Source organism: Cuculus canorus, chromosome Z, assembly GCF_017976375.1.
Source record: "Cuculus canorus isolate bCucCan1 chromosome Z, bCucCan1.pri, whole genome shotgun sequence".
Classification (NCBI taxonomy): Eukaryota; Metazoa; Chordata; class Aves; order Cuculiformes; family Cuculidae; genus Cuculus; species Cuculus canorus.
This window is the reverse complement of record NC_071441.1, coordinates 54,901,821-54,918,137: the sequence shown is the minus strand read 5'-3', so window position 1 is coordinate 54,918,137 and position 16,317 is coordinate 54,901,821.

The following is a 16,317-nucleotide window of genomic DNA, read 5'->3' as shown; positions in this document are numbered from 1 at the left end:
CTTTCATTGCTTCTGTTAGAGGGAAACTTTCTGCTCTGATGCAGAAGCCAGCAGATAGTCCAATAATATTCATAGATAGCCTATACCCTTTTGTTACTGTGCCAATACTGTCATTTAGCTTGATAGCCGTTCTTCTATCTTGGCTTAATAGCCGAGGTTTACCCACCTGTGTATTTTTAGAGATCAATCACTCTCCCCCTTGATGCTGACTTTGATATGCTAAGTAAGCCTTTCATTCTCCTCTGTAAAGGTGACTGCTTCTTCAGCTGATCACTCCGGGAATCCAGCTGGTGTCTGTTTCAGTTTTGGCTCATCTTTGAACACAGATGGCTCGACTGTACAGGCTGTTCCAGATGTTGTATCCCTGTTAAATAAAATAGCATTAATGGCTTACCTATCTCCTGGATACCTTGCTGATGTGCCAGAGGATTGCATCTGTCTTTTTGACATGACTTTGATGATAAAGTTGGTCTGATGTACTAATCGATGCAACAGATAGATATACTTGAGAAAGTGACTCCGGTCCTGTGTTTGCTTTGTTCCAGCCAGGCATCATCACTCAGATCTTACAGTTTTATTAAAACCTTCAGCATGGAATGCAATTGCATGTGGTAATTCTTCTAGTATTCTAGGATGGAGCTATTTGGTCTCCCCTAAAGGTAACACATTATGTATGTGGACTTTTGTCTCTGTTGGCTGGTGATGGCAGCAGTGCAGTGGAAGCCATGACATCAGCCTAACTGGTGGCATGCAGGATAATAAATAAGCACCAAAGAGACCTATGACTTGGAAGCGCCATGTTAGATGAGGAATACTTACATCTAACCAGGATAAGTGGACCACATGAAGAGCTGACAGATGTAGAGGCCAGTGGGTAGTGTAGTTCTAGTTCTCTGGGAGGTGGAGAAATTTTTCACATGCTTATGACCGGCTCTATCCTTCTGACAAAATCAAATGTTTGTGAAGAGTTTGCAGTTTAAAGCACTGGGAGCTGTAAGGCTCTCATAGATAGTGATCTGATGAGAACTTGGTGGAGAACTTGAATAGAGGAAATCCAGTAGAGAGATCCCTAACAAGGGTAAGTGCTCATAAGGGAAGAGTTTAGATCTTCTTGAATCATCCATTCAAAAAGAAATAAAGAAGAAGCAAAGATTAGTAAGGAAATATAAGGGGTCAACAATAGCTTCAAGTCAAAATGAAGGGATCATGCCAGTACTGATTACAGCAGAGTGATGTTAGATGTCACTGCAGTAAGGCAACTGCAGCTATAGAAACCAAAAGAGAGAAGAAAGTGGATGGGACAGGTGACAGGTCTAGGGGTAGAACTGTATGTGACAAGTTTAAGGATTAACTAGATGCAGTCCCAGATTAAGTGATTTTATGTCAGAGCACAAGGAAGATGATAAAGTTCAGCACACTGGCAAAGGCAGGAGGAAGCAGAGAAGGGTATGGATGGAAATGACTACACTTGAACCATACACAGTTATTGCTGCAATCTGAAATCCAAGATGGATTCAGTTTAATACCAGAAGCACTGTTGATGTAATGTTATTTTTCTCTAAAAGAGTTGTTTCCCTTCATTCAATTTTGTTCTTGATGAACAAAATACAAATTTTAAATATCTGTTTCTGTAGTGAGAGAGAAAATCATGCCTTCATCATTCACTACAATATGAAGGGGGTTTTCAGCAGGTCTCGTAGCTACTCTAGGTGTCCTACACTGATGTCTGCGCTGAAATGCCTATAGATTTCAAAGGCAGCAAAATTGGGTCACTGCTTAACCATTTAGAAAGCACCACTCCGTAAGTGAATAAACATGAAGAAATAATTTAATTTTAATACAGTTAAAGGTCCTTTGCTGAATATGAAGGGAGATTGCATAGTAGAAGAGATTGCATCTGCATTTATTCACTTCATAATCTGTGGGATAGACAGTTACTCTGCTACTGGGTACTAACCTGCCTCTTCACTCAAGGCAGTTGTAATATATATTGGGTCAGGTGTTTCAGTGTGAGCAGGGGATCTTTGCATCATGGTATGCTACCATGTGAAGACCTACCTCAGACCATGCCAACTGTGACTGTTCTACTCACACATTTCTACACTTCTAGCAAGATGAATGGGACCAACTGATTTTGGTGTATCTTTATCAGACAAATGAAGCTCTTTGGTTGCAGTCCTCCAAGTACTTTCCCAGTAGTAAATGTTTCTGGATTTAGGCGACTGAAATCTCTGAAAGAAGGTATAGAATTTACTGCTTTTAGAGTCTTGGAAATTGCAGTTACAATGCTGATGATATACAGTGCCATTAGCTCCATGCCAGGATGATACTCAACATCAACTTTGCTTACATTTTGATATATTTGATAGTTTCTAACATCCATTGCCTAACTTTGAAATAGTAGTTTGTTTTATTAAAGTTAGTATTTTTCTCAAAAGATGACCTCTGGACCATATTTATTTTTTATTTTCTTAAAAAAGGATTCTAGGCAAAACTTCCTGACTCTTACTGAAAAACACTTTTCTTGAGGAATAAGGTCTGACAAGTGAACCTGGTCAAGCAGTATGTAATATCTCTTCAAAGCTTTTCTGAATCATGCTTTTAACTTCATACTAGCTCTACTTAAAGCTCAGTGCTTGATTTTCTGATTAGGAATGTCTGATGGCTGATGGAAAAATAGACATTTACCTTGCAAAAAATGGCATAAGGCAGATAACAGTTCACTTAATGTATTCATAGGGATAGCCAATGGCCACATTTTTTGGCGTATGTAATCACAGACCTCTAATCCGAATGTTTGCCTTAGATGAAAAAAAAAAAAAAGGTGGGCAAATTGTTTATAGTTTGTGAAAAGGTCTGATCCAGGAGCAAGAGAGGAGATGCAGACTCCCTCTTCTTTCACTGGGAATTACATGAAGTACACATGATGGGAAAAAAACCCCAACAATAAAACAACAATTTGGGGGTTTAAATTTGTACATGGTTAAAGCACCACTGAAGTCAGAGGTAAGTGTATGCTTTAAGTGTTGTATTAGATTGGGTGTCACACACAGTGAAGGCAAATAATCATTATAACTTGATTATGTAGATCTGTTTGCCTAATATGAAATAAATCACTTTGAGTGCTTGATGTGAAATTCAGATAAAACAAGTCTAGGCCACTGGCTCACTATCAAGCACACTACAAATCTAAGTAACTCACTTGTGTAGACCTTCTCTGGTTGTAAAGGCAAGTGAAAAAGATTATTGTAAGAAAGCTTTGGCATTGGATGGCTCAAAAATCTGTAATTTTAGAATGAAACTTCCATCTCAGATTGCTTAAAAACTGGAGCAGAGAGAGGTGTAGACATTTTAATTCCAAGTTCACCTGCACTCCCCTCCAAATGCCACCCCAGCACTGTATAGATCTAGGTTGCAATTAGAGAATAGTCTTTGTCTAGACATAATTAATGATTAAAACCAGGCCTGACCTTCTTGTCTGAGGGAGAACTGAGTTAGTCTTCATTAACATGCAGTTATTAATTTCACAAATTACAAAGGCTTGATGTGTTATTCTATTTTTAAATTTCAAACTGTAAATTCTTTCCAAGACCAAGCATCACAGCAGGCAGCATGATAAATTTAGAATGTCTTTACTGGTCATTTAACTAAGTGCCTACCTTCAAACAGAAATAAGTACAGCCGCCTAACATACACCTAAGCCACGCAAAGCTTTTCTCTCTGTCCGGTTGAGTCCTGTGCTACTTTGGGTGAATGGTGACTGCTCATGGTGCCCACAACTATCCTTTGGGATGGCCAAATGCATATTTTAGCCAATATACTGAAGTCCTGTATACAACTGTGTTACAGATTCCTCCAACACTTGCTGGATCCAGGGGTTTGGGCTGGTTCACTTCCCAGTTTGTTCTGGAGGACTAGGTTATCTGTTCTTGGATTTAATTTAAAAGTCCACGAGTATATTTATCCTATCGCTTAGATGCTGTTAACAAAGAAACTTCAACTGAAGCTCATTATACATATTTTGATTTGTGAGTCTCTGTTACATCTACTCAGGAACTGACATTCCAAAGGATCATGGCTACAGCAGTCCCAAGGGGACATTCCTCTATAGCCAGGTGAATGTGGGAGTACATAGTTACAAAGAAAAAACCAAAATAAAACAAACTCTAGAGATAACAACCGTCTGATGAGTCTTTTTTTACTTAATTCATTACCTATATTTTTCTACATCTCAAAACCATCAACAAATTTCAGGGATTTATGTTTTCTAATCAAGCTAGCAACAGCTGCTTTCTTTTGGAAAGAAGAAAAGATAGGAAAGCAATCTAAAATGACCATTTAATTGTTCATTATCTGAATGAGAATTTCCATGAAAAATGTCTGCAGTGTCACTGCACTCTGGGATGGCTTTTGTGTCAGAGGACAAAGTCAAGTTCAGCTGATGGGAGATTAGAGCCAGATGCTTACTCTGACTGCCCCCTTTGAAAGGGGTACAAGAGCAGACAAAGGGCCATGTTCACATCTCCTAATAGAGGACATAATGTCTGATGTCCCCCCCTTCAAACAGTAGGCTCTGACTTCTGATGGGGTAAAGAAACTGGCCAAGGTAGGCAGCCAGTGGTGCCTAGGCAAGGAGACAGACAGTGATTCTGGCTTCCTAAGGCTCTTTTCTGACAACAGTCTTTGACAGCTTTCCTCCTGTTTGCATGTCAGGTCATGAAGTCATCGAGAAATGAACAAATAATGCTACAGAAGGCATCTTCATTCTATAGACAAACTTCAAGACATCATGTACCTTTTCAGAGTTAATGGACTTTAGTATCCAGGTATTTCCAGTGTCCATATACCTTTAAAGAGTATCTTTGGTGCCCATGGTTCAAGGCTTGCTTTGAAAATCATAACCTAAATCTCAGAGTAAAATGAAAGGATCTATCTTAACCAATCGCTTCTAATGTGATAGAAATGAATACACATTACTTGTTCTTTTTTTAAAAAAAAAAAAAAAAATGCATGATGTTAATAAATTGCCCACAAGCTTTTAGCTCTTACCTATGAAAAATGATGGTGTTGCCCAGTAGGAGCTCATACTCATAGAAAACAATGGAAAGACTTTCTGTCAATTTTGTTAAACCTGACAAACTTGTATGAGAGAGTAAGTGTCAACACCTGCTTGAAGCTTCATTCTTCAGAGTTATTCACAGTGATAAAAAGAGAGTGCTTTACTGGAATGCTGGTCAGGCTTAATCTGGAATATAGCTCCATGAGCACAGGGAAGTAGATAGCCTGCCAGTCAAATAGTTCATCAGAATCATGGCTGTACATAGAATCATAGAACGGTTTGGGTTTGAAGGAACCTTAAAGATCATCTAGTTCCAATCCCCTTGCCATGGACAGGGACACCTCCCACTAGATCAGGCTCCCCAAGGCCCTGCCAAACCTGGCCTTGAACACTTCCAGGGATGGGGTATCCACAGCTTCCCTGGGCAACCTGTGCCAGTGCCTCACCATGCTCATCATGAAGAATTTCTTTCCAGTCTCTAGTCTAAATCTTCCCATCTCCAATTTAAAGCCATTCTCCCTTGTCCCGTCACTACATGCCCTTGTAAAAAGCCTCTCCCCAACTTTCTTATATGCTTCGTCCAGGTACTGGAAGGCTGCTATTAAGGTCTTCCTGAAGCCTTCTCTTCTCCAGGCTGAACAACCCCAATTCTCTTAGCCTGTCCTCATAGCAGAGGTTCTCCAGTCCCCTGATCATGTTTGTGGCCTTCCTTTGGACCCCCTCCAACAGTTCCACATCCTTCTTATGTTGAGGATTCCAGAACTGGACACAATGAGGTCTCACAAGAGCAGAGTAGAGGGGCAGAATCACCTCCCTCGCCCTGCTGACCACGCTTCTTTTGATGCAGTCCAAGATGTGGTTGGCCTCCTGGGCTGTGAGCATGCCTTGCTGGCTCATGTCAAGCTTCTCATGAACTGGCACCTCCTAGTGCTTCTCCACAGGGCTGCTGTAAATCGCATCACCCCCCATCTTGTATCAAAATTGCGGATTGCCCCGATCCAGGTGTAGGACCTTGTACTTGACCTTCTTCAACCTCATGAGTTTCACACAGGCCCACACTCCAGCCTGTCCAGGTCCCTCTGGGTAACATCCTTCTTTCTGGTGTGACAATTGCACCACTCAGCTTGGTGTCATCTGCAAACCTGCTGAGGGTGCGCTCAATCTCAATGTCTATATCATTGACGAAGATATTAAACAGCACTGGTCCCAGTATAGACCCCTCAGAGACACCACTTGTCATGGATGTTCATCTGGGCATCAAGCTGTTGACGACTACTATTTGAATGCAACCGTCTAACCAATTCCTTATCCACCAAACAGTTCACCCATCAAATCCTTATCTCTTCAACTTAGGAGATAAGGATGTTTTGGGGGACCAGATTAGAGGCTTTACAGAAGTCCAGACAGATCACATCCATCGATTTTCCTGTGTCCACTGATGTGGTTACCTCATCGCAGGAAACTATTAGGTTGGTCAGGTAGGACTTGCCCTTGGTGAAGCCATGCTGGCTGTCTCTAATCACCTCCCTGTCCTCCCAATGCTTCAACATGTCATCTAGGAGGATCTATGATTCTGTGATCCTATGATCTGTTCCATGATCTTCCCAGGCTCCAAGGTGAGGCTGAAAGGTCTATAGATCCCAGGGTTGTCTTTTCTACCCTTTTTAAAAGTGGGCACAATGTTACCCTTCTTCCAGTCACCAGGAACTTCTCCTGATTGCCATGACTTTTCAAATATCGTGGAGAGTGACTTGGCAACCACATCAGCCAATTCCCTCCGGGCTCTGGGATGCATCTCATCAGGTCCCATAGACTTATATGTGTTCAGGTTCCTCAGGTGGTCATGAATCTGATCCTCCCCTACAGTGGGAGGGGGTTTACCCCCGGTCCCCTTCTTTTTGTCCGTTGACCCAGGAGGGATGAGGAGAGTGGTTTTCAGTGAAGAGTGAGGTAAAAAATGTTGTTGAGTACCTCAGTCTTCTCTTTGTCTGTTGATATGAGGTCACCATTTTCATTCATCAGTTGGGATATGCATTCTTTAGCCTTCCTTATCTGGCCGATGTACCTGTAGAAGCCCTTCTTGTTAGTCTTCACTTCCCCTCCAAGTTCAGCTCCAGCTGCATCTTGGCCTTCTTAACTCCATCACTATGTGACTGGGCAGAGTCCGTATCCTCTTCCCAGCTTACCTGTCCCCACTTGCACTGCCTGTGCAGTTCCTTCTTGTTCTTTAGTTTGACCAGCAGGTCTCGACTCAGCCACTCTGGTCTCTTCCCTTCCCTGCCTGATTTCCTACATCTGGAGACTAAGTGCTCTTGTACTCCATGGAAAGCATCCTTAAATATTTTCCAGCTTAGTTCTGCTCCCTTGTCCCTGAGGACTGCACCCAAATGGGGTCCCACTGTCTAACTCCTTGACTACCTCAATGTGGCACAAGAAAGTGCCTGTTGGTTACTTCAGTTTCAGGGTGGCATGAAAAGGAACAGAAGAAGTTGATTTCTTCAACATTTTTATGAATCTTTTATTTGGCATTTTAGCTTGTCCCTCACTTTTGTTGGACTTATCTCAGTTACTTTTTCACCATGGCAATGGTTGTAGCATGCCAAATTGTCACTTTTTCTCTTAACTCATCTCTGAGTTTTGCGACCTTTCATTTTGCACATCAGAAAATGCAACAACCTCACTCTGTTTAAATTGAAAAACTGAAGAAAGCACTGACGGTCCCAGAGCTGAGCCTCCCTTCTGGCTGTGCTCCTGCACATGTACCTTTGTTTCTGTGGAAAGGAAATCTGTGCTCTCCCCTCAGGCCTAGATTCCTGAAGAAATTTAAGTACCTTCATTCAGGCATTTGATCCTTCTGGCTATTGCAGACTGAGAGGAAATGCATCTAAAACTCACGTGCTTATGAAGCTGGTGATGAAGCTGTGTCACAGTCCTAAAGATTTCTTTTGTGGTGACAAAGCAGAAAAGAGGTGTTGAAGAAAACTGAAAGTTTAATAGTAATGGAGGTTAGTTGCCATGTATAAAATAAGAGACAAACATAGACTAATGAGAAACAGAGCGGTCTGCGATGAAGGGCAAAACAATGCTTGTACTATGGTGGAAACATGAGAAAGGCAAATAAGTTGCCAGCTGTGTGAGTTTATTGCAAGCAAAAAAAAACCCCAACCATTTTGCAAATGGTGACAGAAACAGTCTGAAAGTATTTGCCAAGTGGAGAGAGACAGTGAGATCTCTTTGGATGAAATTGTTTTCACTACTTCCCACTGTGCTGAAGCTGTGAGGAGTGAAGCAACCCGCTTGTTTGTCCAGCTAAAACTTTGTGTTGCATCAAAGCAGGGACTCAAGCATGCAAGCTTCACAATGGGCAGCAGCTTGACTGCTGGCTTAATGTGGTTTAAAAATCACTGCAGAATTATATTGGGTAAGCTCTCTACATTGCAGGAAAGCAGCTCCTGTATTCATCACTGTACCTGTTTTGCATGAATGCATGGCTAAGGACAGTGTGTGTCAGTATAGCAGAGTAAAGAAGACTTCAGTAACTAGATTTTAAAAACTTGCTTTAAAGGAAGCAATTGCCTCTACCTTCACCAAATAGTTAGGATTAGGGAAAATGTCAGGATTTGTCATTTACAGGTGGAGTCCTGACACTAACTGCAATTTGTAGTCCTGCTGATGGAGCAACTTGTGGTACAGACAGCAGGCAGGGATGCAGGGTAAGAAAGGATGGCCAAGGAATTTCAAATCATGGACAGTTGAATAGGTAGATAATGCGAAGATTAAGTGTCAGTGTGTGACTGTCAGAGTATGCAGTTCCTACACTCTGAGGGGCAAAAAAATCCTTGTGCACTTTTTCTGGCCCATTTCACCCAGCCCTTAATATATCCATCTTCTGATGTAAGCAGTCAAAAAGGAATAAAAAGGACAGGTTTCAACAATTTGTTATTGCTTTCCATAATCCTAGAAGATTCTGCTGTTTTCCTTATAAATAGTTATTTTTATTTACCTGAAGATTGCAGGCTTCCTAATTACAGTAGTACACTCCACCATATGCCCCTGCTGCTCCCACCGTCCCTCCCTTCCCTGTTTTCTGTCTGAAGCTGTGTTGTGTAGTTTTCCTGTCAGCTCTCATCAGCCACATTTCTTCAAGCATCTTTCTTTGTTCAAATGCAGTTGTCAGAAGTGTATAGTGTCCAAGCTGTTACAATGACATGTCCTCAAAGATGTTGCTCTGAGCAGCTCTGGCCACTCTTTGCTTTCATCTTCTGTGCTGTCAGCTTGTTTTCACTCTTGATGGCCCTTGTTCATCAAACATACTCTCCCTGTAAATACCCTCAGGCAGGAAACCCATTAGCAGATGGACTCCATGACCTTCTCCAGAAAACACTGAATTTACAGCTGTGTGTAGAGCACAGAAGTGAGGGGAGGTTTATTTATTCTTTGTTTTAAGCTCTTGTCTTCCGTGTGGGCAGATTTCTTCATGCCTCGAGGGAAAAATCGTCTCTAGGTTGCTTTTTCCATCTGGTTATTGCCTTTTAATTTAGTACCTGCTAATAAGAAGAAATCTGTATTTCAGGGACTGAGCACTGACAGAAAATGCTTCTTCAGGCATCCTGTTTGAAGTGCTACTAAAATGCAGTGCTAGGATTGGAGTGAGATCTCACAAGAAGGAAGTGGAGAGCCGCCCTTTGTTCAGGGGAAAGAGATAAAAAGCCCTTGAAGGTCACCCTCTTCCATTGCAGCTGGTGGAAACAATGGCACTGCCACATCTGAGAAAGGCAAGCCAGGTAAGGATCTGGTTAGCAGCCTGCGTTTTTCAGCCAGGCTAACTGTACTGGGGCAAAATGCAAACGCATGAGTAAACTGTCCCACCAGACTCTGTGTGTGTGTTTTATATGTGGCAAGTGGTGGGATGAGGCTGTGCACAGACATTTTTATATTAGTTCAGCCCTGCCAGTGGATGTGGACAGTGCCTTCAGCTGCCCCGGCTACTCATCATTGCATGTTTGCCTGTGTTCTCACCCCTGAAGGTCTGGAGGCCAAGTTGCTTGCTGCTTGATACTTAACTTTGTCTTGGTGAAAACAAGTAGGTAGAAAAGACCTATTTTTTAAAGTGCTTAAGCCAACATCTCTGACATGCAGTAAGAGAGGGATAGGGGTAGACTGCTGTTGAGAGAGGAGTGAGTATGTCCTCTGTGCCCAGAAAGAAGCACTGAGAGCAATGCAGATACGCAGAAAAGCCAGTGAGAGAGGCCCCAGTCAGCCAAAGCCACATTTGCAATGTGTCCATAAGGAAAACGGTAAAAAAAAGTCTTCAGGAAGAGTCCTAGCTGGAATATGTTTTGGAGTTTAGAACGGAAAAGTCTTGTCTCCTGCTGGTCAAACACAATGGGGGAAGGGAAACAGGGCTTTGTATATTCTCTGCAGACAAATAGGAGTGCATCAGAGAAATATCTGATTTCATCAGTTACTTCTCCTAATGGAAACAGTATGTCTGTCCCCAAATTTTGGCTAACTGCTCAAATCAGAATGGGTGACAACACTACAGGATCATCCCACAGAGCTAACTTCCCCCCATGGCTGCAGAGAGATGTTAACTTTGTATTCTGTGCTGGCAGAGAAGAAGGTTTTTTTTTAACTCTTTCCCCCATTGCTGTCCTTCTTTAGGGATCACACAAGTTGACTCTGAGTGTGGGACTGCTGGCTGCTGTGCCTTCCTTCCCACCATCCCAGTGATAATCTGGCTTTATGCTTCTCCATACAATACCAGATTTACCTTTTCTGGATACATGCAGGGATCCCTGTGCTGTGCATTTCTGCCCATTGCACATACAAACTTGTGAGTGGCAGCTCCTCCCTCCCAGTGCCAGATGCAGGTGAGCAAAGGGTTGCTAACAGCGCACTGCACGGCACCAGTAAGAATTTTCTCAATATACCTATCTATCACAGCAAACTTTCAAATAATGCCCTTATTCAAATGTAGAGCGTATTTTTGGGGTAGTATGAAAACCCAGACTGGTTTCTGTAAATTTTAGTTGAATTAAGACTAATTTTTTTTTATTATAATGCCCTCCTCTCTTTTTTCCAGGATATTGTATGAATTGCTGAAATATTGATGCAGCATGTAATCTTTAAAAAAAAGAAAAAAGAAAAATTATGCTTTAAACTGTAAGGGTGATACTGTGGTAATAGATTTCTGAGTTGGAAAGTATTTGCAATAGCTTGAATTGTATTTGCATTAGCTTGTTGACAAGACACACATGTTTATTAGGAATGAAAATGATACCTAGTAGCTTAATCTCACTCTCTGCAGAAGCAATAGAAATCATTCTGACGGCACTGCAGCAGCAGAGGGCATCAGCAGCCTGCATTTAGAAGCTGTAATAATGAGAGCATTTGCTAGCAGAGTTTTATAGGACAATGCTGTTTTAACTAGTAGATGGAAATCCTGAAAGCATCCTTGTAACCATGACAAGTCAGTGTGGTGAAGCATTTTATGCTGCTGCATTTTCAGAAATAAAATATAAATATGGCAAACAATGGTCTGGTACTGGAATACAGCAGGCAATATCTAACGGCAGTGATAAACCGGGCACGTCACTTTTCTGTGACTGACTCCAGCTGAAGCTGAGGGGTTTGCTCTGGATTAAGCAAAACCATGTGCTATTTACAATGTGGTTTGAGTTTGTGCTCACAGGGTTTTGCAGTGCCCCTACGGAACAATAGCTCACTAAACAGGACAAATGTAGAACAGCTTACGAACAATGAACAAACAGTGAGAGGGTGCTGGGTTGTTCTAATTCTCATCCAAAATCCAAGGGAATTGGTTTCTTAGCGGAAAATAAAAAGCTTATGAAGCTGCTGGCACTTTGTCACCAGCCCAGCAACCATTCAGCATCCTGGAAATTGAATTCAGATTTTTGAGAAGCTTCTTGGACTAGTGGACGGAGCAACACTATATGGTGCCAACCTTCCCTCATATTGTAGCCTTCACTCTTTCCTTTAAAGGATTTTGTCAGAAATGGAGGGCTCTAAAATGGCTGCAACCCGATACATTTAGAAATCCACGCCATGTACCCAGCTCCGAGTAGAGAAGCTGGGGAAAACAGAAGCGAAGAGGTCTGGTGCATTCCTGTGCAGCAAATGCTTTTTCTTGCATTTCATGTCCTCTAAATGAGGATTAAGCCTGGCGGTTTCAGAATCCCCTGTTTCCCCAGTGTGGATTGCAGCTCTCCCGAAGCCTGAGGGCAGGTTTTGTCATCCCTGCAGAGATGAAGAACCTCGGCTTGCGTGTGAAAGGCAATGAAATTCTCCTTGAAAGTGGTGACTTTGGCCCTTTGTTGCAGTAGATGGGATGGGAAGCAATTGCTTCTTCGCCTTTCTTTTTTTTCTTCCTGCATTTCAAGCAGCAGAAAAAGAGGGAGATTGTGAGGATATTGACCCCGTGTAAAAAGATACAGGTTTTAACAGTTGTTTAAGGGTGCTTGTGTTTCCTCTTGTCATAAATCTCCCAGAAACTGATAACTAACTGCAAGGGTGATGCTCAGTGAGGAAAAACAAATGAAGACAAAAATCACAGATGCAAGTGAAATAAATGGTGCCTGAAATGCTAACTAAATATCTTCACAGTTCAAAAGAGCTTGAAGAGGTACATGCAGTGCCCTTACATTTCCTGTTCCAGGATCTCTTTTGTCACGAGCTTCATTTCCAGAGGCTGAGGGCTGGTTACTAAAGCACTGAGGGTGCCTGGCACTGCAGTCTGGGAGGCTCTGTTAGAACCTTGCTTGTGTGTATATCTGCTGCCTTTCCTTCTCACATCTATCAGCACACCGAGAACCCAGCTCCAGTAACATCTCTGTCATGAGGCTAGTACAGAGGCTTGCCGTGGCAGCTTGGGATCATGCCAAGCAAGCCTTTCAGTCCAGACTATACTGTTTCATTCCCAAAAGACCTCTTATGTCAACTGGAGCTTAATTTCACAGTCCCTACAAATATCTTGCAGTAACAGCTTCCGCTGCAGAGCAGAGACAACTCTCTTCCAAGCTGTTAGCTGACCATCAGCATCATCTCTACTTGAATGAGCTTCTCTCACAAGTTTTGGTCTGCCACAACCTGCTGCTGATCTTTGGCTCCTTATTTCAGCCCCAGGCTACAGCCCTGAGACAAGTGACTGAGATGGCTCATGTGTGCAAGGGCTGGTGCGTTGGTACTCAGTTGGTACATGATTTTCCAGAGGATGTTTAGTCAGGAAGAAATAAAGGCAGATGTATAATCAGCGAGTGAGAAAACTGGCTAAGAATTGCTCTTAAATTCCAGTAGATCTTCCTTAAATGCAAACTTGACTTTACATCTTCAGGGCATGTGAGCACTTGATTACACTCCAGACACAAAGAGACCTTCCATTTTTTGAACACATGGGAAAGATTATGTCAAGTTGAAAATGTGAGCCTCACTGAAGCCAGGAAGGAAATAGAGCCCAGCATACTTTCCAGAGGTGTGGATAAGAGAGATTTCATATAGTTCATGTCACTCATTACCTTTTATCTATGCTGAAAAGCAAAGCGCCAATATAATGGATGTGCTAAATTTAAATATTTTTCCAGAAAGCTGAATTTATCCAGAGGGGAGTATTTTTCCTGGAAGAAATCATCAGTAATAACTTCTGGAGGAATTCTCCAGCTCCTATTATTGAAGCTGAGCCTTCTTCCTTCCTTTCACCTTTATCGCTTTCCAATGAAGTTTTTTTGAAGACTCTCTTAAAAGGTTTTCCCAAATGCAGTTTTTCAAAAAAAGACTTCTCATGGATAATTCTTTCTAGCTCATGGTTATGTTTTTATAGTGGATTGGGTAGCTGGATTTGTTCCTTCTGTGTGAGTTAAGGCACTGAGTAGAAGATAGTTTAAGGCCATGGTAATAAACACACTAGTAAAGCAAAATCACATCCTACATGATGCAGGTGTGTTTGACCACAGGGTATAGCAGAGGAATTCATGCCATGGGGCATTTTTTTTTCAGAGCTTCTGAAGGGTGCTGCACATCAATGTTGGGAAGACTGACATTTCCTCTTTCTCTAGAAGCTCACAGGGAACAACACTCAAGTGTACCACAGACCACAACTGAGAAAGAAAGCTTGATTGACAGCTTGTTTACTTGTGGATCCCTGTGCTAAGAAGCCCCAAAGCAAGTCCATGCAGGGGCATATTTGAATGATGCCTTTTCATGTTATAGTGTAACCATCCAGCCAGAAGAAAATTGGAGGATACGGATACCTCCTAAACTTCAGGGGAAATGAATCTGTCTTCTGTATTTATGCTCAAGGCAGTAACTGCAAGTTGATAACAGTCTGGAAAACAGTAACAAGGCTTACATCTAAGTATCTGCTGAAGCTGCTCTCCTCCCAGAAGAAGGACAGTGTCTTGTTTCAAAACTATAGATATTATCTTTGTTTATTCTGGCCTCATATCTTAAGAAGCAAATTGGTCTCATTTCTGAATTATCAAGACTGACACAGGGTGTGCTCTGGAATACTTCTAACAAAACAAAACAAAAAAAAAAGAAAAAGAAAAAAGAGGAAAAATAGAAAGAAAAATAAAACAAAGTACCCTTTGCATTATGCTGGCCTACCATTTTCTTTTCTAGAAACAACATTGTGGATACAAATGGATTAGCACATAATGTTGAAATACTGTGAATATGCTGACATCTCATTGTTTTACTCAGGAAGTAGTTTGTCATTGTTACAAAAATGTAATATGACTGCTTCAAAGTTAATTGAATATGTTGCAAGAATTTTTAAAATCTCAAGTAAACTCACTGGACGATAAAGAACCTATCTGCTTGGATGGAAAGGACTTTCTATACTAGAGTAGAAAACCGCCAAATGACCAGTAGATATTTATTCAGGACGTGAGATTAATGGCATGGTCATGCTCAAAAGAGCCAGCAAAGCAGCCAGTGTAGTGAGAGATCAGCCTGAGCAAGGAAGGAAGCTTACATAAGCCCTCACTCCCCTTTTTCCAGAACTTATTATCTCAGAGAGCAGTTCTGGATGGGATTCATTTGGCTGATTTCAGCTTTAAGGTACTCACCGAATTGGAGTGAGAAGGACTTTTCAATGTGATGCCGTTGCTTAAAACCCTGTTACCTCATCAAGGTCTCTTTCCTAAGCCATGAAAGAGGGGTCCTCACCCTGGCTTGGAACATGTCTCAGTGGAGCGGGATGACCACTGTGTTTTCTGTAGCTTTGAGAGCAAAGCCACAGGCCCTGTAGATTTGGAAAAACCTCTTTAGTGAAGACAGTGAAGCAAACCTTTAGAGAAGTTAGAAAATTAAGGATTTGGGGTTAAACGGCAGCTTTATGAATTCTATTGACTTTCAACTATGGCAGTAGTTGCCTGAAAACTCCTGGAGGCATCTGTATCTCTTCTGGGAATCTTGCCATATGTTTTTTTTCCTAAGTCACTGGAAAAGGAGGTGACTTGAAGTATTAGTTGATAGATTTATCCTTTGTAATGAGATTCTAAGATGAATGCATCTCTTCTTTCAGTTTGTGAACAGTTCAGAGCTGATCCTGTTTCCGCCTGTACAAGAGTTATTAGAAATATTTGCTGAAAAGCTTCAGTGTGTGTGGCTGGGTTCATGCAGTTGAGGATCACTAGGTCATGATTTTCCTCGGTGTGCAGCAGGTTTCTGCAGGCGCTGGGTCACAGGGTCATCCTGATCCTCCAGGCCTTGCCAAGTGGCCCGGGGCACATGTGTCATAGGGAAAGGACAGCAAGTCAAGCTGATCCCCATGAACTTCTGCTCAAACTGCTCCCAACTCACAGGGGGGAATATTCTTTGATGGGCAGATATGAGTCCTGCCTCGATGTCTAGCTGGCTTCATGCTGCTTCTCCAGAGCTCTGCTGGGTCTGTGCAGAAGGCAGGAGGCTTCCTACCATATCCTGGGATGGAGCTGAGCCCCTGCATTTTTCCCCTCCCTGGTTTAACTTTTTTAGTAGAAAATTCTCATCCTGTATTGTACTTTTCTGCGTTTTTAGGTATCCAAATCTACTCATGTTGAATGACAGGTATCCTTTGAAGTGTCAATGGGATGCTACTTAATCCTGTGAACATCCTGGTTTCTATTACACATTTACCTAGGGGGAAGCAGCAGTCACTTTGAAACAAGATGCTTTAAGTATGTTTTCCTTACTCTTTCATAAATAATATCTAACTTTCCATCTGTATTCAACCTATGTCTAAACTGTCTAGGTGAAAC